The 22,029-nt window shown below is 37.1% G+C and overlaps 1 long non-coding RNA gene across 2 annotated transcripts in view; it reads right to left on the bottom strand.

The window, feature by feature from the left end:
• The window catches only part of LOC146400053 (uncharacterized), a 97,551-nt gene that overhangs the window by 71,257 nt on the left and 4,265 nt on the right, over window positions 1-22,029 (bottom strand). Inside the window, exon 3 of one of the 2 annotated variants that reach the window (XR_014816015.1) lies at window positions 1,719-3,696. The exons of the other annotated variant lie outside the window; for it this stretch is intronic. This is a non-coding gene — a long non-coding RNA (uncharacterized LOC146400053). The remainder of the gene's footprint in view (window positions 1-1,718; window positions 3,697-22,029) is intronic. 2 annotated transcript variants of the gene reach the window in all.

Genomic DNA, 22,029 nt, shown 5'->3' with positions numbered 1-22,029 from the left:
CCATTTGGCTCAAACTTATTAATGTGTCATCTTTAAATTTCTGGAGTGTTGTGATTTAGCTGAAAATTGAAATGATGGTGCTGAACTTTGACCCCAGTAGGTGTGGCACAAGAGTCTATAATCTTAACCATTTTGCCATGCTGACTATCTGGCTTTAAATGGAATATTTTCTGATGCCTGGGAATTTGATGCCTTAAAACTGAAAATGAGGAGACCCCTAGCCTGGGAATCTCCATATGTTGTGGGTGCGGCCCTAAAAGGACAAAAAGACAAAAAAAAAAAAAAACCCTGAAAATGATAGAAAATAAGAGACTTCATATTACAAATAGAAGTTCTGGCTATATTCAAGTTGGACTTAATAAAGTAGCAAACACAATTCACCTATGTCTATAATATATAAGAGAAAACAAAAAACCTGAATAGATTATTTACAGAAGCAGTGAGTAAAAAGCTTAGTCAAAGTGCTGTGATATTTCCCTTTCTTCCTGTGGCTACAATCACATAAATGAGGAGAGCTCCAGAAGAGTTTCATGCTACCCATTCCACTGTTGGAGGCTTTCTAAACAGCAGAAACTCACTAAGCCACCTCTGGGGCTCCTAGCTAGAGACACTGAGATAATTCAAACTTGACATGATTATTCATAGTTTGGAGAATATATATGAACAGAGCATCTGGTGTTATGTATCATCTGGGTCCAGAGGGTGGGTAAGGAGAACCATCCTGACAGCACCCTATACAAGAGGATGCCTTGTTTGGGGAAAAGGATTCTAGTAATGTACCTCTATGGAGTGTGCTTACAGGAGGTTGGAAACTGAATGGAATCATGACATATGCAGGTATTCACAGAGCCCTAAAAAAAACTTATTAACCAACGAAAGAATTAGCATTTGGGGCCTGATACAGAGTGCTCAGATAATAACAAAACCAATCACAAGAGATATTTTCCAATCCTCTCTCAAAATACACTGGAGGAGGAAATGAGACCCAGAAGCAAAGGGTGAGAAGTGGAGAAAAGACCAAGACACCACGTTTGTCTTCCTACTACCAATCCCCACACTAAGTGAGCTCATAGCTACATTGGTAGCTTAGGAGAAGTTTTACCTTGTACATGAGATTTAAGTTAAACTGGATTGGACTTTTTAATACCAAAGAGTCAGTTTCTGAAATGAGACCTGTTCTCACAATTGAAATTTATAGCAAAAGATTCCATGAAAAGCTGGGACGAGATGATCAGAAATGTTTTAAAGCACTAGTTTACAGGAGGGGGAATAAAAGCCATTTTCTTATGTGTAACTTCACTGGATTCAATCTGCTTATTAAAGGGGTTAAAATGCATGTCACTTCTCCTCCAGAAACTCATAGTCCAATGGGGAATTAGTTGTACAAGTTGCTTCAAAATAATGTGAGATGTGAAAAGAAGCACATGCATTCTTTAACAGGAGGGTCACCGACTCTAGTAAACTCATAATGAAAGATACTGATATCTAAAACAGAATCTTAAGTCGGAATCTATTAGCTACATAATACATGGTAGAGAAGGATTGGTGGATTTTTTTGTTTTTTTCCTCTCTGCATAAACACTCACTAACCATGGACAGGAAAGTCAATTAACAGATTTTAGAAGACCTTCAGCAGAGACCAGCCAAGGCTCAAAAAAGAAAGTACCAGTCTCAAAGGAAAAGAAAATTGTAGGAGAGTAATTAAGAAGTTCACTTACTGGATCTGGTGGAAACACCGCATCCCAACTGGCACCATCAAGGAGGTCCAACAACTTTGGCCAAACTCAGGCTCCTCCTCAGCCTCCTGTTGTTTCGCCTTTTCCCCGCTGCTCCGCCTGAGGCACCATTTTCTTAGGGCTGTAAGGAGGTGGGTAATGAGGACTTCAAAATCCTTCCACGTTATCACTTCCTCTTCCAGTGGGTGTTCCCCAGCACCAGCCCTGGATCCAGGTTGACCTGGAGCGTTTTTCCAGTGCGCCTGTAGGGCTCAGCCTACAGTTTACCTTTGGGGTCCATCACCCTCTCGCGGCCTGGGCTGTGAGGCTCTCTGCTGCCTTGGGAAGGAGATGGGCTGGAGGCTCAGTACCACACTAAAATTCTTCCCCGTGGAGGAGGCGGTGCCGGTGACCTTCCTCAGGTCATCCTGTGTCTGGGAAGTGACTTGTTGAAAGAAACGATCTTCGCTGTGCATTCCCCAGGACCACACACAGCCTCTGGAACGGCCGCTCCCTGGTGAGGAGGGGCTGGTCTCTGGAAGCATGGGAGCCAAGCTCAGCGTGGCTGGGACCTTCACCACAGCCTCCTTGGGCTCCCTCGACCAGCCCCCCAGTTCTGGTCCCACCCATGAAATGCAACCACCTTCCTGTCTTCCTCTGAAAAGATCGCGCTCTTTCGGGAGGTGCGTGGGACTATGCCTGCGCGAGGTGCGGGAGGAGAAAACTTCTTCCTGCACTTCCCGCGGGGTCTCCCAGCAGGTCCCCAGACGCCCACACCACGGAGCCGAGGGCGCGGCGTCAGCTCTGAGAGGCAGTAAGGGCGAAAACTGCTGCCCTGAGTCATTGGCCTCTTCAGGGGCCGCTGGAAAACACCCTGCCTTTCCCGCAGCGCTGGAAGGCAGATGAAGATGGTTGAATGGCGTCCGCAGAGCACTGTCAAAATGTCGGTTTAGTCTGTGAACTACAGGGCCTTGACGTGGTCAGTGGGTGAAGCTGGTTCGACCCATTTCATCAGAATCTGGTGGAGAGCCCAGCCCTCTTCCACGTTGGAGAAGCCACAGCTGGTGGCCGGGCGCTTTTTGCCCACGCAGTCTCATCAAGATACTGGGTGCAGCTGGGGTCGGGCACGAGCTTCCCTGAAGGGGGTCTACAAACAGGCAGGGCCAAGGTCTCTCTTGATTTCCACAAACTCCAGACCAGACAACACCAAAGGAGACACAGGCCTGGGTCACCACCACCTTGTTCAGCAGCGTCTTCTCACAGGACTCCCCCCTCCTCCAACAGCCGCTCACCCTTAGGAACTTTGGCACCATGCTGAAGAAATCGTTCTGGGCACTTCAGATAATTACAAACGCCTTGCGTTCCTGCCACATGTTTACGGCTGACTCCTTTCTGCACCTTGCTGTCCACAGTCGTGAAAGGAGGCATTTTAAGCGGATTAAAAGCACTGAATCCTGCTTCCCTTACCATCACTCCAATCACAAGGAAAACCATGCACAGGCCTGCCCACGTCAATTACCAAGGCGGGGAGGGCATTTCCTAAGAAACGCAGTACTTGTAGGACACTGGGGACTGGGCCTTGCCTTCCATATTCAGGTTCTCATTAGCTGTGAGAAGTTTATCTTCTAAACTGTACATATCTGCACCTGCAGTATACATCCAAGCCAGCATAGGCGTCCAAACACTCCAGCCCTGGGGTGCAGGCGGACTTCCACCACATGGCTGGATGGACCTGCTGCACCTCTCCTGTGGCTGCCTCACCTGGACAAAGCTGGGTACTGAGGAGTGCAACCGCTTGGTCACCACAGCGACGGGGACAAGGTACACATGCCCTTCCCTCCCCTTGCGTCTCCTCCACCTGGGTTTATCGTTGTCTTTAGTTTCTGCTTCATCCTTGAGGTGTAAGTAATAAGTACCGCTTAAAAGTTTCCAGTGTGAATGGATTCTGGATCAGGTGCTGATTCAACAACCATTCGCAGACCTGTCAAAAGTAAGGGTGAGTGGACGCATTTGACAGCTCATTCGGGCTGGGTTCCAACCCGGGTGAGACCCACCAAGGCCTGTGGAGCAGTTGGGTCTCCTTCCTGCACAGTGCAGCCACAAGAGCCCAGTGCCCTGACAGAGCTCCTCCACCATTTTTTTTTTTTTTTTTTTTTAAGTTTAGACTTTAACCATCTTACTTTTGAAAGGGAAGTTATTTTGGATGGAAATGATCAGACTTCTCTCTTACAACATGTCTCAAAACATCATAAAATGTGGTATACTTGTTCTGATGAGTCTTCAACCCTCACTTCCTTTCCAACCAAATTGTTGTCCCTGAGCTTGTCTCTTAGAGAAATCCTGGAGCCACTGTGTAAATATTATCAACTTTCAAATTGTATATACGTGTGCATTTAGATTATTAGTGCAGTTTCTCTTTCACTGAATGATAGTTTTGCATTTTTTGAAGATTATTTCTTAGTTTCCTGTTTTAATGGAAGTGTAAGTGTAGTAAAAACAACTTGGTAAACTTGTGGAAATGTTTGAAATTAATAAAAGCCTGCAGTGTGTTTACCAAGAAACACAAACACTAAATATTCAGCTTTGCTATTTCTACATAAGATGTTCATTAATAGCAGCTACTTCCTTTGCATCTATCCCAAGGCATAAGAATAATGAGCGGTTATCTTGTTTTGTTTCACATGTAATGCATTGTTTTTGACTCTTCTCTGGGGATTTATTTTATTCACATTATACACGTTTTAGAAACACTACTGAAAATTTAGATTAACTGAATACCTGAGGGCCTAGGTAAGCCAATCTCTAGATTGTGTTATTACTTAAGTACTATTTAACAAAATTATACTTGTATCACCTGGGAGTATTTTTAAGTGGCAGTTTGATATAGAAGACAGACAGATACTGTAGTGCTACTTACTTCAGTTTATTCAAAGGAGAACCAAATAATATAAGTGGAAAAAAATCCCTATTCTCTTATAACCACCACTGCTAACTGGTGATACAGTGGACATTTTTTACTCAGCAGGATTATTGATTTGGAAAAGTCAATTCTTTTGCTGCTCTCTAAGTGAATAAAACTGTGAGAGCTAAATGCATGTGTTCATCACATTGGTAAATTCCTTAAGAAAAGATGGGGCCATTTCATTTTATTCAAAGGTAAAAAGAGAAGGTGCATTTTTTACATAGTATACATGTTTTCTCCCAAATTATATTTTCAAAATATGCACAAATGTTTAAATACTGTGATCAAATGAATTTTAAAAATATAATTACCTCATTGGACGGTTACAATGTTAATAGTTTTCATTTAAAAAGTCACATAATGGGGAAATGCCTAAGAGGATGTTTTTCTCTTGAAACACTCTGAGAATGATCTGCTTATTCCTTTCTATAACTGTTCTTTTGCAAAGACTGATTAGAATAAAAAAAAAGATAAGTACATATTGAAAGTTTCTACTCTGATATATTTGCCCACTGGAAAAAAAATGGGTGACTATTCTAGTTACATTTAAATATAATTTACCATTAAAAAGAAAGCATTTTGCATCCCAAATTTTTTTTGGGGGGGAAATATTTAGATAAATTTATAAAATTTGATGTTTAAAAGTAACTAAATTCTCAGAGTATCATTCTTGAAACTTTCAGTAAAAACAGTTAGTGGCCTTATCATAAACATAATTAATAATTGTACCCAATAACTACTCATAGTGAATACACATTGTAATTGAAAAGAGGAATAATGTGAAACATTGATTTCCAGTTTCAAAAAAAATCTAAGAATGTATATTATTATCCCATTGGGATTAAAAAAAAAATAGGTTAGAGTTCAAAATGTTATTCTCTGTGAGTTCTCTTGTGGCATATCTGGTATGGATCTGGTGTTGTCCCTGCCTCAGCTCTGGTTGCTGCTGTGGTGTGGGTTTGATCTCTGACCTGGGAACTTTCACATGCAGTGGGTATGGTGGGGGAAAAAAAAAAAGTTCTTCTCTGGCTGCAAGCATAAAAAAAATTGTATATAAGATGGTATAAAATAATAAGATTAAAGTATATGGTATATAGTTTTCCTACTTTAAAAATATTTTTTCAGTTTTTAAAAAAACTTATTTATTTTAGATTTTATTTTTTCCATTACAGTTAATTTACAGTCTTCTGTCAATTTCTACTGTAGGTCAAAGTGACCTAGTCACACACACACACATATATATATATTCTTTTTCTCACATTATCCTCCATCATGCTCCATCACAAGTGAGTAATACAGTTCCCCATGCTATACAGCAGGATCTCATTGCTTATCCACTCTAAATGCAATAGTTTGCATCTATTAATCCTAAACTCCCAGTCCATCCCACTCCCTCCCCCTCCTGCTTGGCAACTACAAGTCTGTTCTCCAAGTCCATGAATTGCTTTTCTGTGGAGAGATACATTTGTGCTACATATTAGGTTCCAGATATAAGTGATATCATATGGTATTTGTGTTTCTCTTTCTTACTGACTTCACTCAGTATGAGAGTCTCTAGTTCCATCCATGTTGCTGCAAATTGCATTATTTTGTTCTTTTTTATGGCCGAGTAGTATTCCATTGTGTGTATATCCCATATCTTCTTAATTGCAAGTTTTGCTTAGCTGTAGGTTTTTTTGTTTTTTTAATTTTTAGGGAATATAGAAGTTCCTGGGCTAGGGGTCAAATCAGAGCTGCAGCTGCAGCAATGTGAGGAGCAAGCCTTACCTGCAATCTACATTGCAGCTTGCAGCAATGTCAGTTTCTTAACCCACTGAGCAAGGCCAGGGATCATACCTGCATCCTCATGGATACTTATGTCAGGTTTTTAACCCACTGAGCCACAATGGGAACTCCTAGTTTATTTTTAAACATGATATTTTAAGTAACATTAATTTGGCATTTCATACTCTTATTATTTAAAATTTACTCTTTCCCCCTAGAGATATAACATGAGCAATTTCAGAAAATAAAACACATTTTATAATAAAATGTACTTAAAGTTGCAACTTCTTGTAATGGAAAAAAAGTGCATACAGTTTTCCATGGTGGCTGTAGCAATTTATATTCCCACCAATGGTGTGGTAGTATTCCCTTCTCCACACTTTAGTTACATAGACTTCTGACCTCAAATTTCTAATATTTTATGTGTATCTGCCTGTCTATACTGTTTTTAAACCCCTCTTTAGTTTTATATCTTTGTCCTCTCTTTAAATTGTCCTTTTCCAGTGAACTTTTGTAATCTTTTTACTTATTAATGTCCATTCTTTCCCCTCGTGTCATAAATTTTCACATAACTCACATTGGAATTAAATATTTCTATTTTTGCCCTATTTATTAAGGATACTGTTTGTGGTTCCAGTGTCTTTTATAACACAAATATTAAAGTGAATGTAAAAATCCATATGTTCAATTTGCACTTATTTTAGCTTCAATAAATTTGGGGAAAGTTTTATATTAAGAATGAAAGAAGAAAGAATGCACTTATTTTAGTTTCAATAAATTTGGGGAAAGTTTTATATTAAGAATTTTTATAATCAAACATGGTATTTCTAATAAATGAGTCTAAAATGAACAATTTGTTTAAGGGATTTCATCTTGTGCCTTTTTAAAATAAGATAAATGTATTATTAACCTTTAAAATCTGCCTCTGCAGATATAACAGGACTGAAACTAGTGTAAATTAACAATATCATTCTGCATCATGAATATCTGACTAATTTCTTGCATATATTTTCTGGATCAATTTTAGGACAACCTAGGGTTATTAAAAAAAAAAATTTTAGGAAGTTCCCATTGTGGCTCAGCGGTTAATGAGCCCGAATAGTATTCATGAGGACATGGCTTCAATCCTTGGCCTCGCTCAATGGATTAGGGATCCCACATTGCTGTGAACTGTGGTGTAGGTCACAGATGTAGCTCAGATCTGGTGTTGCTGTGGCCTTGGCGTAGGCCGGCAGCTATAACTCCAATTCATTTGACCCCTAGCCTGGAAACCTGCATGTGTCGCAGGTGAGGCCCTAAAAAGACCAAGAAAAAAAGTTTTTTACAGGTAAAAAAGTGTAGATCAAATAGCTTTTCTTATTTTACTAGTAAATTATTACTTTAATTTCTGTTTTGCATAGCAGTATCTTAATTCATATGTTCACATCAGATTTTCTCTCTAAGTTAAAGGAGCCATGCTCCAATGAGTCATTAATATATACAAGTTTAAAAGAGGTATGTATCTGTAGAAACTATGTGTGACAGGAAATGCCAAATAATTTGGCAAATGCGGTCATTAGGCCTTACAGTTTCTATCTGGAAAGTTTATTTCTTTAGGATGATAAAAGAGCAAAGCAAAATGAGAGCTTATAGAAGATTTGGGAGGAATCCAGAGCAATTTTATAGACTGAGCACCTACTCTGTGTAAACGACTCTCTAGGTGATGTGGAGGAGGGGACAAAAAAAAAGTCTTAGAAGTGATCTAGAGCTGCATGAGAATAAGGAACAGCTGTAAGGGGAAAACAACAACAACATAAATTACACTTTTCTTAAGTGCTCTATTCTTTTCAGGTCCAATTCCTATAATAGCAACAAATGACTTGCCAATAATGCAGTGATAGAAGAGTTGGTGGCCAGTCTAACTATTCATCCTTAATCTCTCTTTTCCATGAAGAGAAGGCTGTTCTTCTTTAGGATCTAGGGTTTAAACTATGCCCCTAAATTTGAATATTGCCGGGTATTCTCATTGTGTGTGTTCCTCTAACAATATAGACAGTTTAAGTGTATTGCTGGAAAAAGCTGGCTAGGGATTCAGAGAGATGTACTTTTAAGAAAAAAGTACTATTTTGGAGACCATTAACTGTATGAATTAGCATTGGAGATATAAAAATCTGGAATTATTTTAAATGTAATAAATTACTTGAAAGGTTCTTTAGCCATTTTAGTGTAATTCTACATACACAATTACAGGGTGGAGGCTTTTGAAAGGATTATTATCAACATAAATAATATCCTCCCTTTGCTCTTAAGTCTAAGCAGTCTAGTAAGAAAGATACCTACATCACTAAATACAATGCATATGTGATGTGTTCAGTTATAGTGGTCAAGCTATTAAGTCTAGTGGTGTGCAGGAGAAGGATTTCTAGTGGATGACACATTCATCTTAGAGTGCTTGAATTTTATCTGGGATTTATGTGTGGGTGTACATATCAGTAAGAAAGATTAGAATGGATTTAAAGTGTGATAGCCCATGGTCAGGAAGACCCCTTTAAAGAATACTGCAAGTGAAAATAATGAGTTCATTTGATGTAATTTCATATTATTAGAGCAAGGTCCTTTTAAATTACTTAAGGGTAGTGGAAATCTAACTTTTGAGAGTCTCATTGTAGCATGCTCTCCGCTATTCTGTATTCCACAGACTCCTGTGATTTCTCAGATGTTGGAGGCAAATGTCAAAGTTATTTCATTCCCATTCATGTAAACTATGTTAACCACACAGCAATGCATATTTATACTAGTCTGTTTCCTGCCACACAAATATACTCTGTTCTCTTTCCTCTACCCCCTCTGCTGATATACAGATGCACATGGCTTCACACAGCACATACATTATGAAAAAGGATTTATGTTTCTGCTTGATGACCAGCTATTAAACACAGCCTTTGGCTATGTGAAGATCACTAAAACACACACAGGTAGATGCTTTTATGTCAAGACAAGCAATCTCAAGTTCAGGAAGTAAATGCTAGAAACTAGCTGTCAGGTTGGATTAGCTTAGCTTCACGAGAGATTTTTCCTTCAGATATTAAGCTTTCTTTCCTTCTGTGAAGATTATTATTTTGCTCCCCAAACATCCAGGGTGAACGGAACTAAATAAGCTACTTGTCTAGACATTGCCTAATAGACCATGGGGAAAGGGGAGGGAGGATGTGGAAGGTTTACAACAGAAGAAATATCTGGACTATCAGTTAAGTGTCTACATGATGAGGCATTTTTAGAATAAAAGTATTACACAGACTTGACATGTACTTTCCGTGGAGAAGGATTAATTGATTAGAAAGAGTCTATTCAAAATAGAGCACATGGCATTAACAAACTTTATGAAAGTAGTGCATTCTTAGTTTTGCAGAGACTTGAGTAATTTAATAATTAAGTAAGCAATAGACACATAAGATAGTGAATTTATGGAAAAAGAAAAAGGAAAGCAGGCACTGCCTTGCTCTGCTGTTAAATGTGCACACCAAGTAGAATAGAATAGAATAGAATTTGCAAGGATGAAAAAGGTTCACCAGACTAACTTTATTTTCCTGTCCATGTTGTTCCAAAACTCTTACTGTGGTCCAAAAGGTTTTTGAGAATACAGTAGTACCTAAGTGGGATTTTAAATTCCCATGACAAGTCCTTTGTTCTCTCATAGAGTATCTCTACCCTTGACAACTATAACATAAAACTATAACTACTTTCATATGCTATGCATTTTTCAAGACTTTTTTGTCATCTATATGACAGAAAAGTATATCATAAATCATGTATGGATAGGTATAGCATCATGTCTCTCATTTCATCCTAGGAGAATTGTCTATAAGATTAACTGGGGGACTTTGTCGTGGAAAACTGTGGTTAAAAAGTGGGGTGTAGTAGTGTGAAACAGACATCCCATTTTTAAAATACATAGCAAAGTACAGATTAGAGAATATAACCTAAAAGGATAGGGAAAGAAGAGTGAGACAAAAATAATGGGTGGAAATAGAGTTCAGAGATTGGATGAAGAATTAACTGGGAGGTAATGGAAATTATTCCTCGATCTTTCTCTCTCCCCAGCTGTGTGTTTTTGTGTGTATGAACATAAGAATGAGAAAGTAGACTTTTTAAGAAATTTTACTATGCTGCGAATTATCCCCATTTGGCTTTTTTTTTTTTTTTTTTGTCTTTTTGTCTTTTTCAGGGCCACACCTGTGGCATATGGAAGTTCCCAGCCTAGGGGTCCAATTGAAGCTGTGGCTGCCAGCCTACGCCAGAGCCACAGCCATGCAGGATCCGAGCTGTGTCTGCAACCTGCACCATAGCTCGTGGCAACGCCGGATCCTTGACCCACTGAGTGAGGCCAGGGATCAAACTCGCATCCTTATGCATGCTAGTCAGGTTCATTAACCACTGAGGCACGATGGGAACTCCCCCATTTGGCATTTTTAAGAAAATTCATTCATAAGGGTAATTTGACTTTATGTTGGTTACATCTGTATATATTGTATTTGGATCTTGTGAAAGATATTTTTACCAGATTAAAAAAATTGCTTTCATACAAATATGAAATGAACATGTGCCAAATATTTTATTTAACTCATTTATTAATAAGGTATACAGTAAGATATTATAAATGATGGTTCAACTCAAAGTACTATACATATAGGTAAGTCAAGAATGACTATGTGAATTTACGAACAGATGCAAAATTGTCTTTTTTCTGCAAGAAGGAGAGGAAATCAATTGTCCTATCACTAGAGGATTCATTTGCTTACAGAAAATAATAACAGGCAGTACTATGAATTGGTAAAGATAACCTGGGGGGCTAGGTTAGGACATCCACTACTCATTTTTGCCCCAAATAGTTTACAGTTCTTCCAAGCCATTTATACCAAGTTCTTACTGTATTTTAAATTAGAATTTAGGAACCAGGTTTTTAAAATGCCATATGCCTGTAAATTAAGGAGAAAATGAGAGAAAAGCCAAAACGTTACTTATTCAACTCACTTTTTAAATTTTACAATGATTATCTGCCAGTTTTCTGTCTCAGGTCCTGCCAGATTTCTAATTTTTCATCTAATAAATGTTTTAATTATTGTACTGAAAACTCATATTGGTACATCTTCCACTTCCCATATTTATCATATCACCACTCTTCATCTTCCCAAAGAATAAGTGAAATGTCATGTGTATAATCAGCTGTTCTTGTCCCATTGGAGATAAAAGTGAGAAAAATACAATCCTGATAAAGTAATAATAAGGAACACTAATTACAAGGATTTAATTTTTTTAAGTGAAGTTCTCACTCCCGGGACCTCAGTTTCAGAAAATTAGAAAATTAGAAAAGCCACATTAATTTACCTAATGAATAGGTACTGAACACTAAATGCTAAGTAAAAATATAAGTAATCTTAACATTGGATGCTAATTTAAAACTATGCAATTGATTTTCTTCTTTTCTGGGAAGCCCTTTAGCAAAACGGAAGTAATCATTAATTTGAAAGATAGGCAATAGTTTTACAAAGTTTCACAAAGTATTTTACAAATTCACAAGTGTATTTCTATAAATATAATTGTGGTGCTATGCCAGTATCTAACTGATTTTCAATTTTGATTCATGGGACTTGCAATTTAAAATAATTCAACATTTTAATTAAAGGTAGGTTGTAGCTATACCTAAGAAAAACAAAAGACAGCATTTTTTAACATTGATTAAAGGCTCACTGCCTTTAAACATAAAAACCAATCTAATAACACATACCACACCACATCATGAGAATGGGTTACCAAACTGTTTCTGGTTTGCTTCATCTATGCTAGTAATGCTTTCAGCTCAAGTATGATGTATATCCCTATTAAAGCGATGTAAATATAGGAAGTTTAGTCTGAGAATTGCTTGTGCAATTTTTCTTGTTTTGTGTTTTCTTGATAACTAGAAAAAGAGATTAGTCACTTCAGAATAGTTTTGTTATTTCCCAGGTGATTTACTGTGTGTAGATATTAAGCTTTAGTTCAGGGTTTGTACCAAATAAATTACTAACAATAGGAACAATTTTAAGAAAATCGATTTAGCACATTTAACAAAAACAAAAAAAATTATTTGAAGTGTTAATTTTAATTAGGTTTTTGGATAAAGCTTGCATTATTTACCATTCTTGCCTCAAATTGGCCTTGAAGAACATAAATTTAATGACTTTTTAAGAACAAATTACTACTATGATTTTCTCAGTAAATAGCAAGTATAGCAATATTATATGGGAAACACATTTTGTAGCTTGTTAATAGCAAAATACAATACTGTGGCTTTTTATACTTTGTCCTACATTGAGAGGGATAAAGAGGAAATAAAATGGTACAAGTAATAAAATAGCTGCTGTTAGACATCAAATTAGTCTCAAAAAAACATGCAAGCTTATTAATCATCATTAAAGTTATTATCAGGCCTGATGTGGAGAAGTTTTCCAGTTTAAATTCTTTGCTTTTAAACTAGATACCTATTAAAATTATAGCTATAATATAATGCTGTGGTTCTGACAAAAACTCTCTGCTTAACCAAACATTATCAGACTCCTCTGAGTCCTTTTGAAGACTAGACTTTATCCTTGGGCCTTGTCTTTTTTTTTTTTTTTTTTGCTTTTTAAGGCAGCAGTCAAGGCATGTGGAAGTTCCCAGACTAGGGGTTGAATCGGAGCTATAGTTACCTAGGCCACAGCCACAGCAATATGGAATCCAAGCCACGTTCGTGACCTACACCACAGCTCACGGCAATGCTGGATCCCCAAACCACTGAGTGAGGCCAGGAATCGAACCCACATCCTCATGGATACTAGTGAGATTCACTTCTGCTGTGCTACGACAGAAACTTCTGGGCCTTGTCTTTAAGCCCACCTAGCCCAGTTTTAGCAAGAATCCTGCTAAGTTGGTCTAGAGAGAATCCCTACTCACTGATCACCCTGGCCTACTTTCACTATGAATCCTATTAAGTATATTTAGCAAAAATCCCCTCTACGCTTGGTGTCTCCTCTTAGTCGTTTTCCATCCACTAAATATCACCTTAAATATCGCCTCTGTTCATTGACTATAAATCCCCACCTGTCCTTGCTGTACTTACATTTGAGCTCAGAGTCTCTCCTCTTTTGCAATAATATTGACACCTATACCAATAGTCTTGAATAAAGTCTTTCTTGCCATTTAGCAAGTATCAGAATGATTTTTTCCTGTAACTATTAAAGGAGTATATTTGAGCCTTGTTTTGTTTTGTTTTTGCCTGTTAGGGCTGCAGGTGCAGCATATTGAAGTTTCCAGGCTAGGAGTCAAATCAGAGTTTCGGCTGCCTGCCTATGCCACAGCCATACCAATGTAACATCCAAGCATCACCTGTGGCCTACGCCACAGCTCTCCACAACGCCAGATCCTTTACCCACTGAGCGAGGCCAGGGATCGAATCTGCATTCTCATGGATACCAGTCATACTTGTTTCCCCTGAGCCACAACAGGAACTCTGGAATGCTTATTTTTAAAGCATTAATTCAATTCCTCAAAGCACCTCCATTTTTCTCTCCATGCTTGAGTAATAGGAGTGTTCATATCTTGTATGTTATTTAGTGTATATAAAATATAAAGGGGCAGGAATCCTGATGCTAAAACAAAATAAGCACAAAGCAGGTGCTTTATAAAATCCAAACAACACACAAAATAATTAACTAAAGATTCCTGAGGGGTTATATGTGTGTGTGTTTGGTGGTGGCTGTGGTAAAGAGAGAATTGTATAACATTCATATTTTACTTGACATACCGCATTTGTTTTTTAATTTTTGAAAAATTATTTTTTCCTTTTGCTTTTTTGTCCTTTCAGGGCTGCACCTGTGGGATATGGAAGTTCCCAGGCTAGGAGTAGAATCAGAGCTGTAGCTGCTGGCCTAATGCCACAGCTGCAGCAATGCCAGATCTGAGCCGAGTATGTGATCTATACCACCGCTCACGGCAGTGCCTCAATCCACCGAACAAGGCCAGGGATTGAACCTGTGTCCTCATGGATCCTAGTCAGATTCATTTCTGATGAGCCATGGCAGGAACTCCAAAAATTATTTTTTTACAATGAAAAACACTTAAAACAAAAAAATATACAAAGTTTAGTACTTAGTACTTAGTATGTTTTTGATAAATAATTGACAAAACATACTGGGTTTACTCCAGATAACCATTGCCCTGCCCACTATATCATGTCTTTAGTAAGGTTCTTCATTATGTGATAATAGGGTAGAATTGAATTAATTGGTTTTATTCTACTCAGCTAAAACTTAAATGAAGATACTGTGTTATTCTTTCTCAGTACCACTTTTGAACCAGAATCCCAAATTTTCCCTTTTATTTTCACTCAGATGCTATATACTGCTTCTTCATATCATCATTGTTACATTCAGCCCCACACAACTCACTTCTGTCTCTGTGGATAACTTCAATAGGTTGATTGTGGGTGTGTGTGTATATATACATGTATTTTTTTTCCAACAAACTTCAGCTGACCTCATTCTCATGATTTCCAGTTTGATGTTGGCTATTAGCACAAAGAGTTCATATCATCCTGCTCTCCTCAATAACCCTGACCTTACTTTCACTCTAGATTGACCACCCAGTAATACAGCCCCTCTGTGAACCTCAACAGCACATCCATACCCAACAACTCAAAACTCTGCTCTTGGCATGTAGAATCAAAACTTCCTGTCTTGTTTTCTTTCAGATTCCCCTATACCCACTATATCTGTTCTCTAATCTGACTGATGTTGACTAAAAAATACAACCTGAAAGCTGAGAGTTAAGTTTTATTTGGAGTGAAATTAATAAGAATCCTGGGAGACAGCATCTCAGGTAGCCCTGAGAAACCCCTCTGAGGAGGCGTTCTCACAGATGTCCATGACAAGTTTTGTTTTGCCCACTAACTACAGCCCAGGAGGCAGTTATTTCGTATAGCTCTGAAATACTGCCCCAGAGAGGAAAGGGGGAATTTCAAGGTATAAGTCATAAAGGTGAAGGGAGAGGTACGTGCAGCCATGCACACATTTTACAGAGGTTTGCTGCTGGTCTCCTGAAGGTTACTACTAGTCACAGACATTAGTCATCATTGATGGATTTTAATGTTTTTTTAGGTATGAGGAAATGCAAGAATTGGGCTCATAAAATCTTCTCCTAAAAATATCTAACTATCTAAAGACCTGTTTTTCCAGTTTTCCCAGAGCACAGAGTACCTCACTCCTGGTCTCCACCCTGAGCTCCACTCAGGGGGTGCTGTAGGTTGGCAGCTGCAGTGGCTCATGTTTTACCCCATGTAGAGGCTGATGGCAAGTGCCAAACTTCAGTCCACTCTGAGAATGCCAGTTTTTTGGCTTCTCTCTTTCTTTAATAAATTATCTCCTTTCTTTTAAATACATTTTTGGCCTTCTGTGTATCTTTGCTCAGGAACCTTTTTTGAATCATCTTTCTGGATTCTATGGTACCAATCTGATTATTTCTGCTAGTTAGATTCATGGTAGTCCTTATGGGTGAACCATCCAGAGACTTAGAATAAGTTTTATTCTCCAGCTTTCCATTAGGTATATCAACCCAAACATCTATTGGATAACTTTGCTCTGTACTTAAACCAGTTATCTTTTCAAAAAAATTATCATTGCCACCATGAATTCTGATAAACACTGCTGATAAAATTCCAATTCCCACAATGAGCAATTTTTCTTGTCTAGAGCAAAGGGCATATCTGCACCAACAGGGTAGGAAAGACTTGAAAAGAGGTTTGAGAGCTCTCTAAACTTAACTCTTTATCTTTGTCAGTGTTTCTGAAATTGGAGTTCAAAGGTACTCAAGTAATGTTTTGCCTATGTTCTCTTCTAGGAATTTGATGGTATCTTGTCTTATATTTAAGTCTTTCAGCCATTCTGAGTTTATTTTTTGTGCATGGTGTGAGTGTGTGCTCCAGTTTCATGGATTTACGTGCAGCTGTCCAGTTTCCCCAGCACCACTTGCTGAAAAGACCATCATTTTCCCATTTTATATTCTTGCCTCCTTTGTTGAAAATTAATTGACTGTAGGGGTCTGGGTTTATTTCTGGGTTCTCTATTCTGTTCCATTGGTCTGTATGTCTATTTTGGTACCAGTACCATACTGTCTTGATTTCTGTGGCTTTTTACTATTGCCTGAAGTCTGGGAGAGTTATGTCTCCTGCTTGGTTTTTGTTCCTTAGGATTGCTTTGGAATTTCTGGGTCTTTTTTGGTTCCATATAAATTTTTGGATTGTTCTAGTTCTGTGAAAAATGTCATGGGTAATTTGATAGGGCTTGCACTGAATCTATAGATTGCTGTGGGTAGTATGGCCATCTTTTTAATATTAATTCTTCCCACCCAGGAGCATGGAGTATCTTTCCATTTCTTTGAATCCTCTTTAATTTTCTTGATTAATGTTTTATAGTTCTCAGCATTTAAGTCTTTCACTTCCTTGATCAGGTTTATTCCTAGGTGTTTTTTTTTTTTTTTTTTTTTTTTTTTCTTTTTGTCTTTTGTTGTTGTTGTTGTTGTTGTTGCTATTTCTTGGGCCGCTCCCGAGGCATATGGAGGTTCCCAGGCTAGGGGTTGAATCGGAGCTGTAGCCACCGGCCTACGCCAGAGCCACAGCAACGCGGGATCCGAGCCGCGTCTGCAACCTACACCACAGGTCACGGCAACGCTGGATCGTTAACCCACTGAGCAAGGGCAGGGACCGAACCCGCAACCTCATGGTTCACTAGTCAGATTCGTTAACCACTGCGCCACGACGGGAACTCCATTCCTAGGTTTTGAATTTTGGGGGGTATGGTTTTAAAAGGTATTGTAATTTTGTATTCCTTTTCTAGTATTTCATGTTAGTATACAGAAATGCAACCAACTTCTGAATGTTAATCTTGTATTGTGCTACTTTGCTGAATTCATTGATCAATTCGAGTAGTTTTTGTGTAGAGTCCTTAGGGTTTTCTGTATATAATATCTTATCATCTTGACAGATTATTTTTAAGCTTTAAACTGTTCAGTTCTATTTCATTAACTACAAACCAGAATTTATTGATGCTCAAAAGGATCAATAAATGTGTTTGTCTTTCTGTCTTCTAGTTTGAGACCTTGAAAGCACTACCTCTTTTCTGTACTAGGTACTAACAAACATTAATACTGGAAACGTTTCCATGTTTTTAAGACAGAAATTCCCTACCCTGAGAATTGATGAGAGCTGACAATCTCTCAACTCCCTCCCGACCCAGGCCCGGGTTAGACAAAAGGAGAAATAAAACGTATGGTTGTAACAATGATTGTAAAGTATCTGCTATTTGTGTTTTTATACTATTTTTTTTAACTTTAAAAAATCAAGAATTTTGATTATATTAGCAATGATCTACCATTCATATAGATTCACTCTATTTTGCTCTGACTCAAGACTTTTCAGCAGTGCTTCTCCACTTAATAAGGATAAAACAGAAGAAGGAGTTCAGTAAATGTGTCCGTGCCCTAGGAAGATAAAGCATAAGTGTCCCTGGAGGCTCTCTCAAATGACTCTTATAATTATAGCAGGGTCCTCTGGGGACACATCAATATATAATTGTGTCTTCCAGGAACACCAGATCTGCTTTCCCCTCTGTAGGATCATTTTGCCTGACCAAAGTACTCTGGCCTTAATACCACCCTACTGCCTTGTCATCCTTTCTGCCACCACTCCACTTCCCAGACAGTGCTTTAGAACAACCCCCAAATTCTAAAGATACCTGTACTCTAATTGTAGAAAAAGTTGAGAAATAAAAAAACTCAATAAAAAATATGTAATTTTCAAATATGTATTTTTACTAATTTTTACCTGAAGACGTATATATCTAGATACATTTTCAATGGTATTTTAACTTGTCTTCAAATTTTTAAAATTTTCATGTCCATTTCTATTATACATTAGATGACTATGAGCTTTTCATTCTGCACAGTTTTGTGTTTGTTAAATAGAAAAATATCTAAGCATATATTTGGCTTAATATAAATCGCATTAATCGAGTTTCTTAGCACAAAATAAAATTTACCTAGTGTTTTAATTAGTTTGTGTGACAGTAAAATGAAATAGCTTTACAAATGAGAGGCAACTATTTATTTACTTTTTAAAAACCTTAAGATCCACTTAAATCTGTCCTTCATCTGAGAGGGCCTGAAACCTGATCAGGAGGTTTAGATTTGTGAAACCCCTCTCAATTTCTGGCTGTGACATTTCCCACATGGAGTGGAGAGAATATTCCATTTTTAACAACACATTAAGGGCAAATAGCTTGAAACTGTATTGAGTGACCTGTAGTCAATAGAACACTGAAGTGATTAAACATGATAAATCAGTGTAAAAATTCTTCCAGAGGAATAAAAGTAATATCTTATTAGGAATGATTGTATCTGAGATAATCTCAGTTCACCAATATTAAAGATGCTTGGCTTGAACACAGGCCTCATTAATTTCCTGGAAATATAATGGTACACATTTTGAGTCAAGAAAGGGTTCTTTGTAAGTGTAATACCTATATACTTTTTGTATCCAAATAAAATACAAAACATTTTAAAACTGGAACAATAAACATGGTTGGAAACATGTTATTAACCAAAGTAATGTAATGAGAAAAAAAAATAGAGGGAGAGTCATTGATTCAAAAGCTTTGATTATTTTTAGGAACTTTACAAATATGTCTTTGTACTTTACAAATATCTCTTTGTTCAATGCAGCAGAGGCTGTTTAGATAGTAACTTTAGGAGATATATTGGACCGTATACTTTTCATGTCATTTTCTATTACTACTTATATTTCCTAGAGATGTCCTAAATAGATAAATAAGATGGTGTGCTTCTAATAAATGAACAAATTTAGCAGTCTACAAACTTCAGGGGGGTTAAAAAATTACCTGGTTTCTTACTGATCATTTGTAATTATGAAAAATAATTTCTTCTGTTAGCCACACTTTGTTGTTTTCTTTTGGTTTACAACCAGACATGTAATTAACTTTACACAATTTGTATTTTAGGTTATTTTTTAATTTAGCTGAATCATGTGTTCACATATATGTAAGAATTTCAGCTTTGTAAAACATTTCTTAAAAGAAAGAAATAGTTCCAAATAATTTTCTTAAACATTAATTATTGTTTTCTTTATTTTTCCATGAAGCTAAAATGATAATTTAGGAATATTATACTTATTTGAATAAACTTCTGGTGAAAAAGTCTAGCCAAGTATGTTTTTTACCCATATTCTTTAACAATTAACATAGAAAATAGAAGTAGTCCTTTCCACATATTTTTGGCTAATAATTTTTTAAAAATAATTTATTTCCTCCTCATCACATGACTGCTACCATAACAAGGGAGGATGCTTTGAGCACTGACATCACTTGTTACTCAAAGGACTGTGCTTTATCTGTGGAACTAAAGAAATGTATGTCATTTTATGCAATGAATAATCGATCAAAATGACAGCTATTTTCATAGTTATGTGTAGACTTGGAAAATTATTTTAAGAAATTATACACTGTCTTTCCCAGAATTATATTTATTTGTCACCACAGAGGTACCCATCCTCCCATTCATATGTTGAAAACCTCTAATGTCCAAAGTGATGTTATTAGGAAGTGGGGTCTTGGGGAAGAGGTTAGGTCCCCAAGATGAAGGCAGAGAGCTCAAGAATGAGACAGAAACCTCCTGTTCACAACATTAACCTCTCTTTTAGATGACAGTGGGCCTGCTCTGTAAATGTAAAGCAGACTTAATTTTTTTTTAAAATCCATTTCCTAAGCAACTTACTTTGGGCTGCAGTTAATTTTCTGCTTCTCTTGAGTTTCTACTCTCTTAAGAAGCTCCTCCTCCCTCTTCCCATCCATCTCTAGCTAAAGGGAGTTTCCTATAAGAGATTTCAAAAATCTATGACTAAAGAAACATTTTTTTTCCCTGAATTTATTTGATTTGGTAACTTGTTTCTTAGGAACCAAACACTGAGAGTACTAATGGAAGAATTAGGTCACTGGTGGGAGAGGTGAACATGACTAATTTCAGATGTTTTCAGGCAGAATGCATGTGGAATACATGTTTATCCTTTATCATACTAAGAATAATAAAAGCAGACACTTGTATACTAGTTTATTATCTATGTAGTGGGTACATATTATTTAAATCCAACAAATCCCATCACAACTTGTTATATAGTAGGAGATTTTTATCCCAATTTTATTACTAAGGAAATTACAACTTCACAAAATGAAGTAATTTGAAATTTCTATTCAATTACTAAAGGATGAAGCTGAGACATTAACTCATGACTTTTGATTACAAAGTTCCAGTTCTTTTCATCAATAACACTGTCATCCTTTTCAAAAATGCTTCAAAATACAATTGCATCACATGCATTTTCAAAGCTATATAAGATGATATCAAATTTATTTGTTTATTCATTAATCAGAATAAAATACATAAAAGGAGCAAAATCAAATATGCTTTTTTTTAATCTATTTTCCTCACATTCTGCATCTTTCACAATTTCTCTTGAGACAAGGGAGAATTTAGTTTGTGTAAATACATGTTGTTTATATTTATATGCATATTATATACTATAAAGTGAGATTACTTTTTAATTTAAATTTTTTTTGTGTTTATAGTGGAAAGCTTTTCCTTTTCCAGGTTTTGTGCTTTGAAAATCTTCAAGGAGTTCCTGTTGTGGCTCAGTGGTGACAAACCTGACTAGTATCCACAAGGATGTGGGTTTGATGCCTGGCCTTGCTCAGTGGGTTAAGGATCCAGTGGTGTAGGCTAGGAGCTGTAGCTCTGATTCTACCCTTAACCTGGGAACTTCCATATGCTGTGGGTGTGCCCCCCCACCCTGACAAAAAAGCAAAAAACAAAACAAAATCAAATCTTCAAGATATAAAAAATTTCTGCTGGATCAAATGGTAATTCTATTTTTAGTTTTCTGAGGAATCTCCATAATGTTTTCACAGTGGTTGCACCAATTTACATTCCTACCAACAGTGTAATAGTTTTTCCTTTTCTCCACTCCCTCTTCAACACTTGTTTGTAGACTTTTTTGATGATGGGCCGTTCTGGCCGGTGTAAGGGACCTCATAGTGGTTTTGATTTGCATTTCTCTAATAACTAGTGATGTTGAACATCTTTTCATGTGTTTTTTGGCCATCCATATGTCTTCTTTGGAGAATAGTCTGTTTAGATCTTCTGGCCCATTTTGATAGGATTGTTTGTTTTTTTGATATTGAGCTGCAGAAGGTGTTTATAAATTTTGGAGATTAATCCCTTGTCAGTTGCTTTATTTGCAACTATTTTCTCCCATTCTGTGGGTTGTCTTTTCGTTTTGTTTAGGGTTTCCTTTGCTGTGCAGAAACTTTTAAGTTTAATTAAGTCCCATTTGTTTATTTTTCTTTTATTGTCATTATTCTAGGAGGTGGATCTGAGAAGATGTTGCCGTGGTTTATGTTGGAGAGTGTTTGGCTTGTGTTTTTCTCTAAGAGTTTTATAGTATCTGGTCTTATAGTTAGGTCTTTAATCCATTTT

The sequence above is a fragment of the Sus scrofa genome, chromosome 9, assembly GCF_054392235.1.
Source record: "Sus scrofa isolate SSC_HxYL_T2T_F1_AM1 chromosome 9, Sscrofa_HxYL_maternal_Yorkshire_Landrace_v2.0, whole genome shotgun sequence".
Classification (NCBI taxonomy): domain Eukaryota; kingdom Metazoa; phylum Chordata; class Mammalia; order Artiodactyla; family Suidae; genus Sus; species Sus scrofa.
This window is presented reverse-complemented; position numbering and strand designations above follow the sequence as displayed.